The sequence below is a fragment of the Bos mutus genome, chromosome X (genome assembly GCF_027580195.1).
Source record: "Bos mutus isolate GX-2022 chromosome X, NWIPB_WYAK_1.1, whole genome shotgun sequence".
In the NCBI taxonomy this organism is placed as follows: Eukaryota; Metazoa; Chordata; class Mammalia; order Artiodactyla; family Bovidae; genus Bos; species Bos mutus.
In genome coordinates this window covers 77678885-77692288 of record NC_091646.1, presented here as the reverse complement: position 1 = coordinate 77692288, position 13404 = coordinate 77678885, and the positions used below count along the sequence as shown (strand labels likewise).

At 46.3% G+C, this 13404-nt stretch overlaps 1 protein-coding gene across 4 annotated transcripts in view; it reads left to right on the top strand.

Moving 5' to 3' along the window:
- Nucleotides 1-2276: 2276 nt before the first annotated feature.
- The window catches only part of GPKOW (G-patch domain and KOW motifs), a 35327-nt gene continuing 24199 nt past the window's right edge, over nt 2277-13404 (top strand). For 2 of the 4 annotated variants that reach the window (XR_011463153.1, XM_070365415.1), the window contains exon 1: nt 3347-3566. The gene's annotated coding sequence lies outside the window, so the exon portion shown is untranslated. Of the gene's footprint in view, nt 2293-3346; nt 3567-4630; nt 4715-13404 lie in introns of those variants that run through there. The other 2 variants (XM_070365416.1, XM_070365417.1) reach the window with 2 other exon arrangements.

Below are 13404 nucleotides of genomic sequence, written 5' to 3'. Positions count from 1 at the left end.
ATATCAGTGTCGGGGTGGGAGGACAGCAGTAAGGAAAGAAGAGTCACACGGGGCAGGAGAAAACATTTGGCAGTGAGGATTATGTTCCCTGTCTTGAGTGTAGTGATAGTCTCACAGATGTAAACACTTTGAAACTGTGCCCCATAGGGTCAATGTTTCTGTCCTGGTGACAGAGATTCTTGAGCTTGTCTTACAGAACTGCAGATTTGGGAACAGCTTGTTAAAGATCGCTCTGCTTTGTAACCTGCCTTCACTGACCAAACTTGCCTTAATTATTTTTTGACTCCTTCACCACTCCCTATTATCTATAGGTGTCACCACACCTCTGACATATGGGTTGCTATAATAATGAGGGCTTTGTGTTGTTTTTCAGGAACTTGGAGTTAGATCTTGTCCAGTTCAAACTGGCTAAGATTGGTTAGCCAACCCCAAACTGGGCCTGCACAGGGGTATGATGAATAACCTTTGCACATCACATGGTCCACCTTCAGATTATGGTGCACCTCCATTTTTGCACATGCATCCCCTGAAGCAGCATAAAACTCATACACCTGCACAGAACACCTGTTAGGTCACCTTTTCCCTACCTCTAATCACTTTTTCCTGGGTCAAAGACAACTCTGCTTCTTTATTTCATAAATATCTCAAGCCCTGTGCCTTTTGGGAGGCACTTTCCTTTCTCTGCTGCAGATCTTGGTGTCTCATCATTTGACTTGCTGCATGTTGAGCAAATTGAAACTGGTTTTGTCACAGGTTCAAAACCTATCAAATTTTATGTCAATTAACCCACAATCTCCTAAAGAAAAGAAAGATTTGCTTAAATTAATAAGAATTGGGTGGGGTTGTTAGAGGGACTGACCTACATCCATGAACCAAGTGATGCTAAAAGGGGCAAAAGAATTATTTTCAGGAATGGCTACAGCTAAGAGGGGTGCTCGATTTTTTTTCTTGCCCCACGGGGCATCTTAGTTCCCTGAACAAGTATTGAACCTGGAAGCAGTATATGAGAGTTCCATTTCCTGGACAACTTCACATACAGTTGGTATGGTCAGACATTTAATTAACTTTGGCCATGCTAATATGTGTGTAGTGGCATTTTGCCATGATTTTAACTTGTATTACCTAAAGACTAATCATATTAAGCAGGGTTCACACGCTTATTTGCCATCTGTATATGTTCTTTGGTAAAGTTTGTGTTCACATCTTTTGCCTGTTTCTTCCTCCACAAAGTGGTGGCCACAGGCCTTCTCTCACCCCTCCCCATTCCTCCTGTCACTAGAGTAGCACTCTGCCCATGGGCTTCCATCTTGGGGGCTTTGTCTCCAGACACTCTTGCCCCATTTCAAACCTAGGAGGAGCCTCATTACTCCCCTCTCATTGGCTAGTGTCCCCGCCCCAACACACACCCTATGCCTTCAAAGCTTCCTCAAGTCCAGGCTCCTACTGCCCCTCCACTCTCCAGGAGACCTGCCCTTCCCTACTTTTGGGGTCCCCCAACCCTATCATGCTCAGGGCCCTGACACCTCCCAGGGCTCCCAAAGACTCCCAGGGTGCCCCCACTGCTCAGGCCACCATATTCTTCCAGTTCCCCAGTAGGGAAACATTCAGTGCAGATTGACTGAGTGCCTACGATGTGGAAGGGACTTCCCAGGTGGCTCAGTGGTCAAGAATCCGCCTGCCCATGTAGGAGTCTCAGGAGACACGGGTTCGATTCCTGGGTGGGGAAGATCCCCTGGAGGAGGCCATGGCAACCCATTCCAGTATTCTTGCCTGGAGAACCCATGGACAGAGGAGCCTGGCGGGCTACAGTCCATGGGATCACGAAGAGTCAGACACGACTGAGAGACTTTCCACGTAAGATGTGGAAAGCTCTGCTGGAGGCTGCAGTACACCTCGGTAAACCTGGATTCCGGTTTTGCACCCCATTTTTAGTTGTCAGAGCTCAGGTGGGGCCTTTAACTTCTCTGGGCCCTGACTTTCCCCTCTGACACTGGAATAACAACATCCCCTGGGTGGAAAGAGAGGCAGCGGCTGAGGCAGGGAGAGGCCAAGAGTGCGCGCTGGCTCCAAGGGCCAGGACACCTTGGCGGCTGCCAGGTAGGTCACTGCGCTGGTTGGGGCGCTGAGCACGGGACCGGCCGGCTTCAGCCACGTCCAGGCCCCGGCTGGCCACCAGGTGAGCGCTCCCGAGCGCTCCCAACGCGTCGCGGGCGGCCGTGCGTCCACCAGGCCAAGTACAGGTCATGGAGCGGCGCCCGGGGGGCGGCACGGACCCTAGGGGAAGCAAAGGAGGTACCGGGCTCGGGGTGGGAGGGTGGTGGGCGCGTCCCTGCCAGCCCTCGCACCTCCTGTCTGCTCCTCACCTTCTCCTTCTGACAGGTGGTAAACAAAGCAGCCCTGGCGCCCGAGTGGCGGCGGCGGCGGCGAGCGGCGGGGGCGGCGGCGGGGGAGGGCAGCGGCCCAGCGACCCCAGCTGGGCTCGAGGAGCCGCACCCACACCCACACCCACACCTGTGCCGCGGGGGCGGCACCAGACCCAGGACTCAAGGAGTCTCGGGGGAGGTGTGCTGGAGGGGTCTGCCCAGGGTCATTGGGGACACCTGGGCACTGGGCGGGGGGAGGCGGGGGTCTGGTGGATTGTGGGAGGTTAGGCTGGAGCCTCTGGGGATAGGTGGAGGGGCCATCCGGGGCTACATGGACCAGCGGGGCTACCTAGGACATCTAGAGGGGAATCGGGGGTGCCTGGGCCACAGGGAGCAGACCGTGTTCTGTTGGGACATCTGGGAGAATCGTGGTCCTTCTGGATATTGGGGGGAAGAGTTTGGAATCTGGGGTTGTGTCGGGGGGGCCGTCAGAAACCTCGAGATATTCCCAGGGTGTTAGGAGGTGTCCAGGAGTGCTGGAGTTAAATAGCTCTCCGGCGATATCGTGGGAGCAGGCGGGGGTCCACGGGCATTCCCGTGATAGTCGGGGGTCCAGGGAGGTGAAAGGCACAGTCGGTGACCTTCGGGACTATGAAAAAGGAGTGGTCTCGGGGATCTTGAGGGGGATTCTAGGTCTTTGATCGTAGGGGCCCGTGAGGGTTCGCTGAGACTCAGGGTGGGCCCTGATCTGTTCTTTTCACTCGCGCAGGCGGTGGCGGTCCCCAGCCCGAGGATGCCAGCGCCAGACAGTTCCTGGCGCGGCTGAAAGCTCGCCCCCTGGCGGCCCGAGCTGCGGCCGACGTGGCGGCGCTGGTACGCAGGGCCGGCGCCACCTTGCGCCTGCGCCCCAAGGAGGGTGCGTGATGGGGCGTGGCCTTCCGGGGGCGTGGTCGGAGTGCAGCCTGGTTCCGAGGGTGCGGGCCCAGGATTATTAGTTACTCCCCTTGGTGGGAGGGCTTCCCTGGTGGCTCAGAGGGTAAAGCGTCTATCCGCAATGCGGGAGACCTAGGTTCGCTCCCGGGTCAGGAAGATCCCCTGGAGAAGGAAATGGCTAACCCACTCCAGTACTCTTTCATGGAAAGTTCCACGGTCGGAGGGGCCTGGTAGGCTACAGTCCATGGCATCGCAAAGAATCGTACACGAGTGAGCAACTTCACTTCTCTTGGTGGGACCAATGAGTGTGAATATGGAGGCCCGCGCTCGGCTGTGATTGGAGGGTGCTGGTTTTAGCCTAGAATATTCCTCTAGGAGGTGACATAGAGAGGGTTATTGGAGTAGTTGAACGCTGTAAGATTAGCTGTGGGTGCGGAGTTTGATATTTACTTACGTCAGCGGGGTTTCAAGTGGTATTTCTGAGGAGGCCAGGCCTGGAGAGGGTTGGGGGCGGGCAGTGGCTGAGGGGCAGGCCTGAAATGTTAGTCAAGGGGGCGGAGTCTATAAACGCACTGGGAGTGTGGCTGGAATTGTCAGGAATAATAGGTTGAGGTTTTATAGCCTAGTTGGTCTTCTCTTGTAGCTCAGTGGGTAAAGAATCTGCCTGCAATTCAGGAGACCCGGGTTCGATTCCTGGGTGGGATGATCTCCTGGAGTAGGAAATGGCAACCCATCTAGTATTCTTGCCAAATCCCGTGGACAGAGGAAGTCTGGAGGGCTATAGTGCATGGGGTAGCTATAGTACATGAGTCGGAGACTTAATGACTAAAACCCGGCTAATTAGAGAGCAGGACCTGGAATTCTGGAGAAGCACGGTGTAGGGTGGGCCTAAGGGTTTAAAATGAGGGGCAAAATCTGTGTTTTATTTGAGGGAGGTAGGATTGCTTGAATATTTGTTGCTAGGGTTGTTAGCTAAGGTGGGATCAGGATGGTTATTCGGGTGGGTGGAGCCTGGATGATTACTTGAGGGTCTCGGCTTACATACTAAGAGTGGTGAAACCCGGATGTGAATTCAAAGAGAAGCTGCTAGAATGTTTATACAGGGCGAGAGCCCTATCCAGTTTCACAGGACCATCATTAAAGACTTTCTTTAGCAATGTGGGAGACCTGGGTTTGATTCCAGAAAGATCCCCTGGAGAAGGGAATGGCTATCCACTGCTGTATTCTTGTCTGGAAAATCCCATGGACAGAGGAGCCTGGCCAGCTACAGTCCATGGGGTCGCAAAGAGTCAGACAGGACTGCACGACTAACACTAGTCTCTTTTATTCTTTAGCCCTTAGAATACCAGAAGGACAATGACATCATGGATTTGTCCCAAGATGCCCTTGCCTCCTAGGAAGAGTTCCTGGCATGTCAAGTACAGTCGGTTTTAAAAGCCTTGCGTTGTACTTCCCTAGTCGTGCAGTGGCTAATGTTCAAGGCTCCCAATGTAGGGGGCCAGGTTCAGTTACCTTGGGGAATTGGATCCTAAGTAACTAAGACCTTGCACAGCCAAATAAATAAGTATTAAAAAAAATACACGTGTAATTTTGGGAAGCTTGAACCATCCATCTTGCCAAGATTTCCTTCATGAATCTTGGGTTCTTGGGTTGGGAGAGAGGGTGGAAGAGAAGGATGGGAGCTGCAGGAGAGCATTGAACAGGGCCATGCTGAGAATCCAGCACAAGCCTTGAGTCAATATTGGATGTCTCTCCATTTATTTAGGTCTTCTTTAATTTCTTTCAACAATGTTTTGCATTTCCTAGAGTACAATTTTTATGCTTCTTTTGTTAATTTTGTTTGAAAGTATTTTTATTATTTTCAGGCTGTTGTGAATGGAGTTTTTTTTTTTTATTTCATTCTTGTCTATAGAAATACAATTGATTTTTGTAGTTTAATTTTCTATCCTGTAACCTCGTGAAATTTGTTATTAGTTCTAATTGTTTTTCAGTTGGTTCCTTAGGATTTTCTATATAATGACATTTGCAAACAGAGATGGTTTTATTTCTTTTGTTAAAAAGGAAACAATCAATGCAAAATGGAGTGACTTGTGCTAAGCTCCACTGATATTTAATATCTAACCAAATTGTACTTGCAGGCTATCCTAGGAATTGAATTTTAAGCCAATTAGTCTGTGAGGTTTTCTTTTTCCTGGTCAGCACTAGTGAGGTAATCTGCCTAAGACATCCTCCCTTGCTTTCCCCGAAGGGAAGGTGACCTTCCCAGAAATAATTCACTGTTTAAATTGTGGTTTAGTCACTAAGTCCTTTCTGACTGTTGGGATCCCATGGACTGTAGCCAACAGTCTCCTCTGTCCATGGTATTTCCCAGGCAAGAATGCTGGAGTGGGTTGCTATTTCCTTCTCCAGGGAATCTTCCTGACCCAGGGACTGAACATGTGTCTTCTGCATTGCAGACAGTCTCCTGCATTGCAAGTGAATTCTTTGCTGCTGAACCACTCACTTGTCCTTTCTTTTATCAACATTTTCCAATATGGATGCCTCTTATTTCTTTTTCTTGCCTACTTTTCCCAACTAGAATTTTAGGTACAATATTGAATAGAAGTAGCAAGAGCAGACATTGTTTTATTCCAGATCATGGGTACAAAGTATATAGACTTTCACGATTGAGTAAAATTTTAGCTGTTTTCTGGACCCACTGTTTATGATAAGAAGCCTACTTGGGACTTTCCTGGTGGCCTAGTGGATAAGAATCCACCTGCTAAGTGCAGAGGACAAGGGTTTGATCCCTGGTCCGGGAAGATTCCACATGTGTTGATGTCCTTTAATGGACTGGAACCTGGTGGTCCAGAGTCGATGATGAGAAAGGGAAAGAAGGAGAGAGGCTAATATTTCCTGGGTTACAGACGGCTTTCGCGTTCCAGGAAATCAGCCAGAAATAGAGAGAGAGAGAAAGAAAGAAAGAAAGACACAGGGACCAAAGCTCTGATTGAGCAAAGGTGTTTTAGTCAACATGGTTTGGGCATATATACTGTAGTTATTCTCAGCAAAGATAAAGATTAAAATTCCAGACTTACAAAACATAGGCGATCCATATTAAAGAGAGAGTATCAGTTTTACCATATGGTTCATAAGAAGAAAGAGGGTATTTATCACCATATTGAAAAACTAATGAAGGAAATGCCTGGATCCCTCAGCCATGGGAGAGGCTTGCCTCTCCTCTTAATTCCTGAATATTTAGGAATTAATAAGGAACAGAGGATTCCTGACAGATCCAGAACAGCACACAGGAAGATCAGATCAGATCAGTCACTCAGTCGTGTCCAACTCTTTGCAACCCCATGAATCACAGCATGCCAGGCCTGCCTGTCCATCACCAACTCCCGGAGTTCACTCAGACTCAGGTCCATCGAGTCAGTGATGCCATCCAGCCATCACATCCTGTCGTCCCCTTCTCCTCTTGCCCCCAATCCCTCCCAGCATCAGAGTCTTTTCCAATGAGTCAACTCTTCACATGAGGTGGCCAAAATACTGGAGTTTCAGCTTTCACATCATTCCTTCGAAAGAAATCCCAGGGCTGATCTTCATAATGGACTGGTTGGATCTCCTTGCAGTCCAAGGGACTCTCAAGAGTCTTCTCCAACACCACAGTTCAAAAGCATCAATTCTTCGGTGCTAAGACTTCTTCACAGTCCAACTCTCACATCCATACATGACCACAGGAAAAACCATAGCCTTGACTAGACGAACCTTTGTTGGCAAAGTAATGTCTCTGTTTTTGAATATGCTATCTAGGTTGGTCATAAGTTTCCTTCCAAGGAGTAAGTGTCTTTTAATTTCATGGCTGCAGTCACCATCTGCAGTGATTTCGGAGCCCAGAAAAATAAAGTCTGACACTGCTTCCACTGTTTCCCCATCTATTTCCCATGAATTGATGGGACCGGATGCCATGATCTTCATTTTCTGAATGTTGAGCTTTAAGCCAACTTTTTCACTCTCCATTTTCACTTTCATCAAAAGGCTTTTTAGCTCCTCTTCACTTTCTGCCATAAGGGTGGTGTCATCTGCATATCTGAGGTTATTGATATTTCTCCTAGCAATCTTGATTCCAGCTTGTGTTTCTTCCAGTCCAGCGTTTCTCATGATGTACTCTGCATATAAGTTAAATAAACAGGGTGACAATATACAGCCTTGATGTACTCCTTTTCCTATTTGGAACCAGTCTGTTGTTCCATGTCCAGTTCTAACTGTTGCTTCCTGACCTGCATACAAATTTCTCAAGAAGCAGATCAGGTGGTCTGGTGTTCCCATCTCTTTCAGAATTTTCCACAGTTTATTGTGATCCACGCAGTCAAAGGCTTTGGCATAGTCAATAAAGCAGAAATAGATGTTTTTCTGGAACTCTTTTGCTTTTTCCATGATCCAGTGGATGTTGGCAATTTGATCTCTGGTTCCTCTGCCTTTTCTAAAACCAGCGTGAACATCAGGAAGTTCACGGTTCACATATTGCTGAAGCCTGGCTTGGAGAATTTTGAGCATTACTTTTACTAGCATGTGAGATGAGTGCAACTGTGCGGTAGTTTGAGCATTCTTTGGCATTGCCTTTCTTTGGGATTGGAATGAAAACTGACCTTTTCCAGTCCTGTGGCCACTGCTGAGTTTTCCAAATGTGCTGGCATATTGAGTGCAGCACTTTCACAGCATCATCTTTCAGGATTTGGAATAGCTCAACTGGAATTCCATCACCTCCACTAGCTTTGTTCGTAGTGATGCTTCCTAAGGCCCACTTGACTTCACATTCCAGGATGTCTGGCTCTAGGTCAGTGATCACACCATCGTGATTATCTGGGTCATGAAGATCTTTTTTGTACAGTTCTTCTGTGTATTCTTGCCATCTCTTCTTAATATCTTCTGCTTCTGTTAGGTCCATACCATTTCTGTCCTTTATCGAGTCCATCTTTGCATGAAATGTTCCTTTGGTATCTCTGATTTTCTTGAAGAGCTCTCTAGCCTTTCCCATTCTGTTGTTTTCTTCTATTTCTTTGTATTGATCTCTGAAGAAGGCTTTCTTATCTCTTCTTGCTATTCTTTGGAACTCTGCATTCACATGTTTATATCTTTCCTTTTCTCCTTTGCTTTTTCGCTTCTCTTCTTTTCACAGCTATTTGTAAGGCCTCCTCAGACAGCCATTTTGCTTTTTGCATTTCTTTTCCATGGGGATGGTCTTGATCCCTGTCTCCTGTACAATGTCACGGACCTCATTCCATAGTTCATCAGGCACTCTATCTATCAGATCTAGGCCCTTAAATCTATTTCTCACTTCCACTGTATAATCATAAGGGATTTGATTTAGGAAATACCTGAATGGTCTAGTGGTTTTCCCTACTTTCTTCCATTTAAGTCTGAATTTGGCAATAAGGAGTTCATGGTCTGAGCCACAGTCAGCTCCTGGTCTTGTTTTTGCTGACTGTATAGAGCTTCTCCATCTTTGGCTGCAAAGAATATAATCAATCTGATTTCGGTGTAGACCATCTGGTGATGTCCATGTGTAGAGTCTTCTCTTGTGTTGTTGAAAGAGGGTGTTTGTTATGACCAGTGCGTTTTCTTGGCAAAACTCCATTAGTCTTTGCCCTGCTTCATTCCATATCCAAGGCCAAATTTGCCTGTTACTCCAGGTGTTTCTTGACTTCCTACTTTTGCATTCCAGTCCCCTATAATGAAAAGGACATCTTTTTTGGGTGTTAGTTCTAAAAGCTCTTGTAGGTCTTCATAGAACCGTTCAACTTCAGCTTCTTCAGCGTTACTGGTTGGGGCATAGACTTGGATTACTGTGATATTGAATGGTTTGCCTTGGAAACGAACAGAGATCATTCTGTTGTTTTTGAGATTGCATCCAAGTACTGCATTTCGGACTCTTTTGTTGACCATGATGGCTACCCCATTTCTTCTGAGGGATTCCTGCCCACAGTAGTAGATATAATGGTCATCTGAGTTAAATTCACCCATTCCAGTCCATTTCAGTTCACTGATTCCTAGAATGTCGACATTCACTCTTGCCATCTCTTGTTTGAGCACTTCCAATTTGCCTTGATTCATGGACCTGACATTCCAGGTTCCTATGCAATATTGCTCTTTACAGCATCGGACCTTGCTTCTATCACCAGTCACATCCACAGCTGGGTATTGTTTTTGCTTTGGCTCCATCCCTTCATTCTTTCTGGAGTTATTTCTCCACTGATCTCCAGTAGCATATTGGGCACCTACTGACCTGGGGAGTTCCTCTTTCAGTATCCTATCATTTTGCCTTTTCATACTGCTCATGGGGTTCTCAAGGCAAGAATACTGAAGTGGTTTGCCATTCCCTTCTCCAGTGGACCACATTCTGTCAGATCTCTCCACCATGACCCGCCCATCTTGGGTTGCCCCACGGGCATGGCTTAGTTTCATTGAGTTAGACAAGGCTGTGGTGCTAGTGTGATTAGATTGACTAGTTTTCTGTGAGTATGGTTTCAGTGTGTTTGCCCTCTGATGCCCTCTTGCAACACCTACCGTCTTACTTGGGTTTCTCTTACCTTGGACATGGGGTATCTCTTCACGGCTGCTCCAGCAAAGCGCAGCCATTGCTCCTTACCTTGGACGAGGGGTGTCTCCTCACCGCCGCCCTTCCTGACACACATGCCAAGGAGCAACTAAAGCTCTTGAGCCACAACTACTGAACCCAAGTGCTGCAACTACTGAAGCCCCTGTGTCTAGAGCCTGTGCACCGCAGTGAAAGAAGCTATCCCAGTAACAAGTATGTGCACTGCAAGGAAGAATAGCCCCTGCTCACTGCAACTAGAGAAAGTCAGTGAGCAGCAATGAAGACCCAGTGGAACCAAAAAAAGAAGACTGCTTGTCATATTATTGGGGTTACCTTGTAGATGAGTCATTTTTCTCTTTGTTCTTTCAAGGTTTTCTCTTTGGATTTTAACATTTTTGAATATGATGTGCCTAGGTATCTATCTCTTTGCATTTATCCTGCTTGGAGTTGGTTAAGCTTCTTGTCATGTAGATTTTAGCTATTACTTCTTTGAATTCTTTGGCTCCTCTCTCTGTCTCCACTTGTGCTTCCCCATTACACATATGCTGGTGTACCTAGTTGTGTCCCGTATTTGTCTGATGCTCTATTCATTTTTTTATTCATTCCTTTTACAATCTGTTCTTCAAATTGCATAATTTGCATTGAACTCTCTTCTAGTTCACTGCTCCTTTCTTCTGCTAGCCCCAAAGAGCTACTTTTAGTCCCTCTGCTTATTTTTTTCATTTTGGTTATTGTCCTGTAGATGAAAAACTAATTGGTTGATCCAAAAAAGAAATGAAAAATTTTATTCAAGTCAAATTTGAGGATTATAACCTGAGAAGAGCATCTCAGAAAGCTCTGAGAACTGTTCTGGCCCTTAGAAGTCAAGATACAGTTATATGTTTTTTGAGACAGAGGGCTATACATCAAGTGATGTATGATGGTTTACATAATCCAGATCTAAGCATCATCATGGTAGGTCATGTTACAAGATCAAGAAAGAATATTGTCTTTTAAGGAGTTGTCTTGTTGATGCTTGAAGCCGCTGTCTTTTAATTAAAATTTTTGCAGGAAGGAGGACCCCTTCCAGGGCCTCAGAGTGGGCTCTTGTCTAACACTTTGTTAGATAGTTCACTCAGAAAGGAATTGTCTGAGGAGACCCCTGTGCTGACAAAGCAAGAGACTGTATTGGGAAAGGGCATCTGGGTGGAGAGCAGGAGGGTAAGGGAACCCAGGAGAACTACTCTGCTACGTGGCTCACAATCTCGGGTTTTATGGTACTGCGGTTAGTTTCTGGGTTATCTCTGGCCCATGACTCTGACTCAGGGTCCCTCCTCCATGGCATGCACATTGCTCAGCCAAGATAGATTCCAGCAAGACGTTTTCTGGGAGGTTGGTAGGATATATGGACTGGCATCCCCCTCTGTCCTTTACACCTTTCCTGAATTATTTCGGTTGTTGGTAGCTTGTTAGTTCTGTGTTCTTTACCAGGACCTCCTGTTGTTAAGATAGTTCATGCAAGTTGTTACTGTGTGCCTGGCCAGGGCAGGAAGTTTCAGTTAGTGCTTCCCTAACAAAATCACTCACCTGGCATCAGGACTTACTGAAGCTCGGGTTCCTTAATGTCTCAGCACAGAAGGAATTCAGAAAGAGACAAAGCAATGGGCAAGAAGTAGGCATATTAATGTAGGACTCTTATGAGGGAGACAAGCGTGCAGGCAAGGGCCACTACCCCAGGAATTAAGTGGGAAAGTAGGTTTATTTAAGGAGATACACACTCCATAGATGGGCTTCTCATTGCTGTGGCTTCTCTTGTTGTGAAGCCTAGGCTCTAGGGTGCACAGGCTTCAGTAGTTGTAGCATGAGGGCTCAGTAGTTGTGGCTTATGGGCTTAGTTATCCCATGGCATCTGGAATCTTCCCAGACCAGGGATCAAATCTGTGTCCCCTGCATTGGTAGGTGGAATCTTTACCACCGAGCCAGCTGGGAAGCCTTGTAACTATATCCTCTATTTGATGAGATATTGTTTTCATACTTTCCCTTACATCTTTATACATGATTTCTTACTTCTTTGAGCAAATTTAATAGCTGATTTTGAAACTGCACATCTCAGATTGGGACTCAAACCCAGCTGAGACCCAGACTGGGCCTTAAACCTATAGCCTTCTCATTGAAATCACACACCTGGTCTCAGGACTTAATGGAGTTCAGGTTCTTTATGTCTCATAACAGAAAGAATTCAGTGAGAGACAAAGTGATAGGTAAAAAATGGGTGTATTTAGAGATATACATTCCATAGACAGAATGGAGTCCATCTCAAAAGGCAAGAGTGGCCTTGGGAAAAACACACTCCACAGACAGAGTGTGGACCATCTCAGAAGGTGAGAGGCCCTGAAATAAGGTGTGGTTAGTTTTCATGGGCTGAGTATTTCATAGACAAATGACTGGGAGGATTATTCCAACTATTTTGGAGAAGGGGCAAGGATTTCCAGGATTTGGGCCACCCCCACTTTTTGCTTTTTTATGGTTGATCTGAGAACTGTTATGGTGCCTGTAAGTGTGCCATTTAGCATGCTAATATATTAAAATGAGCATATAATGAGGCTCAAAGTCTACTGGAAGTCAAATATTCTGCCATCTTGGACCTAGTTGGTTCTAGTCATTTTATGTCATATCCTCAACTGGTATGTAATTCTTTTAAAGGTCGTGCCCTGCCCTCTTTCCTCCTGTTTCACTTTGAAGTTTATCTGCTAGGTCTAACATTTGAGTCTTCTAATAGTTTCTGTTTCCTGCTGTTCCTGCCACTTTTCTTGTTTCTTTGCATGTTTCATAATTTTCTGTTGAAAACTAAACATTTTGTATAATATAGCAACTCTATATTTAGAGCTGTCCATTTTTGTTATAATTTCCTTGTTTACTGTTTAGTGGCTTGACCAGACTAATTTAGTTAAATCTGTTTCCACCTTATAAACTTCTTCAAAGGGTTCAGCTTTGGGCATGAACATAGTCCCTTTCATGGATCACAGCTTTGTCATGGTGAAGGGGCTTGTGTAACTCAGTGAAGCTAGGAGCCATGCAGGGCCACCCAAGACACATGGGTCATAGGGAGGAGTTCTGACAAAACCTGGGCCACTGGAGAAGGAAATGGCAACCCACTCCAGTGTTCTTGCCTGGAGAACCCCATGGACAGTATGAAAAGGGAAAAAGATATGACACCAGAAGATAATCCCCCCAGGTCAGAAAGTGTCCAATATGCTACTGGGGAAGAGTGAAGAGCAATTACTAATAGGTCTAGTAAGAATGAATGGCTGGACCAAAGTGGGAATGATGCTCAGCTGTAGATGTGTCTTGTGGTGAAGGTAAAAGTTGATACTATAAAGATCAATATTGCATAAGAACCTGGAATGTTAGGTCCAAGTGTTAGTTGCTCCAGTTGTGTCCGACTCTGTGACCCCATGGGGTGTAGACCGCCAGGCTACATTCTGAGTCTTAGTCACATAAAATGGTTTTTCTTCTTTAAGCCCAGAGCTGATGATTACACAAAAAAAC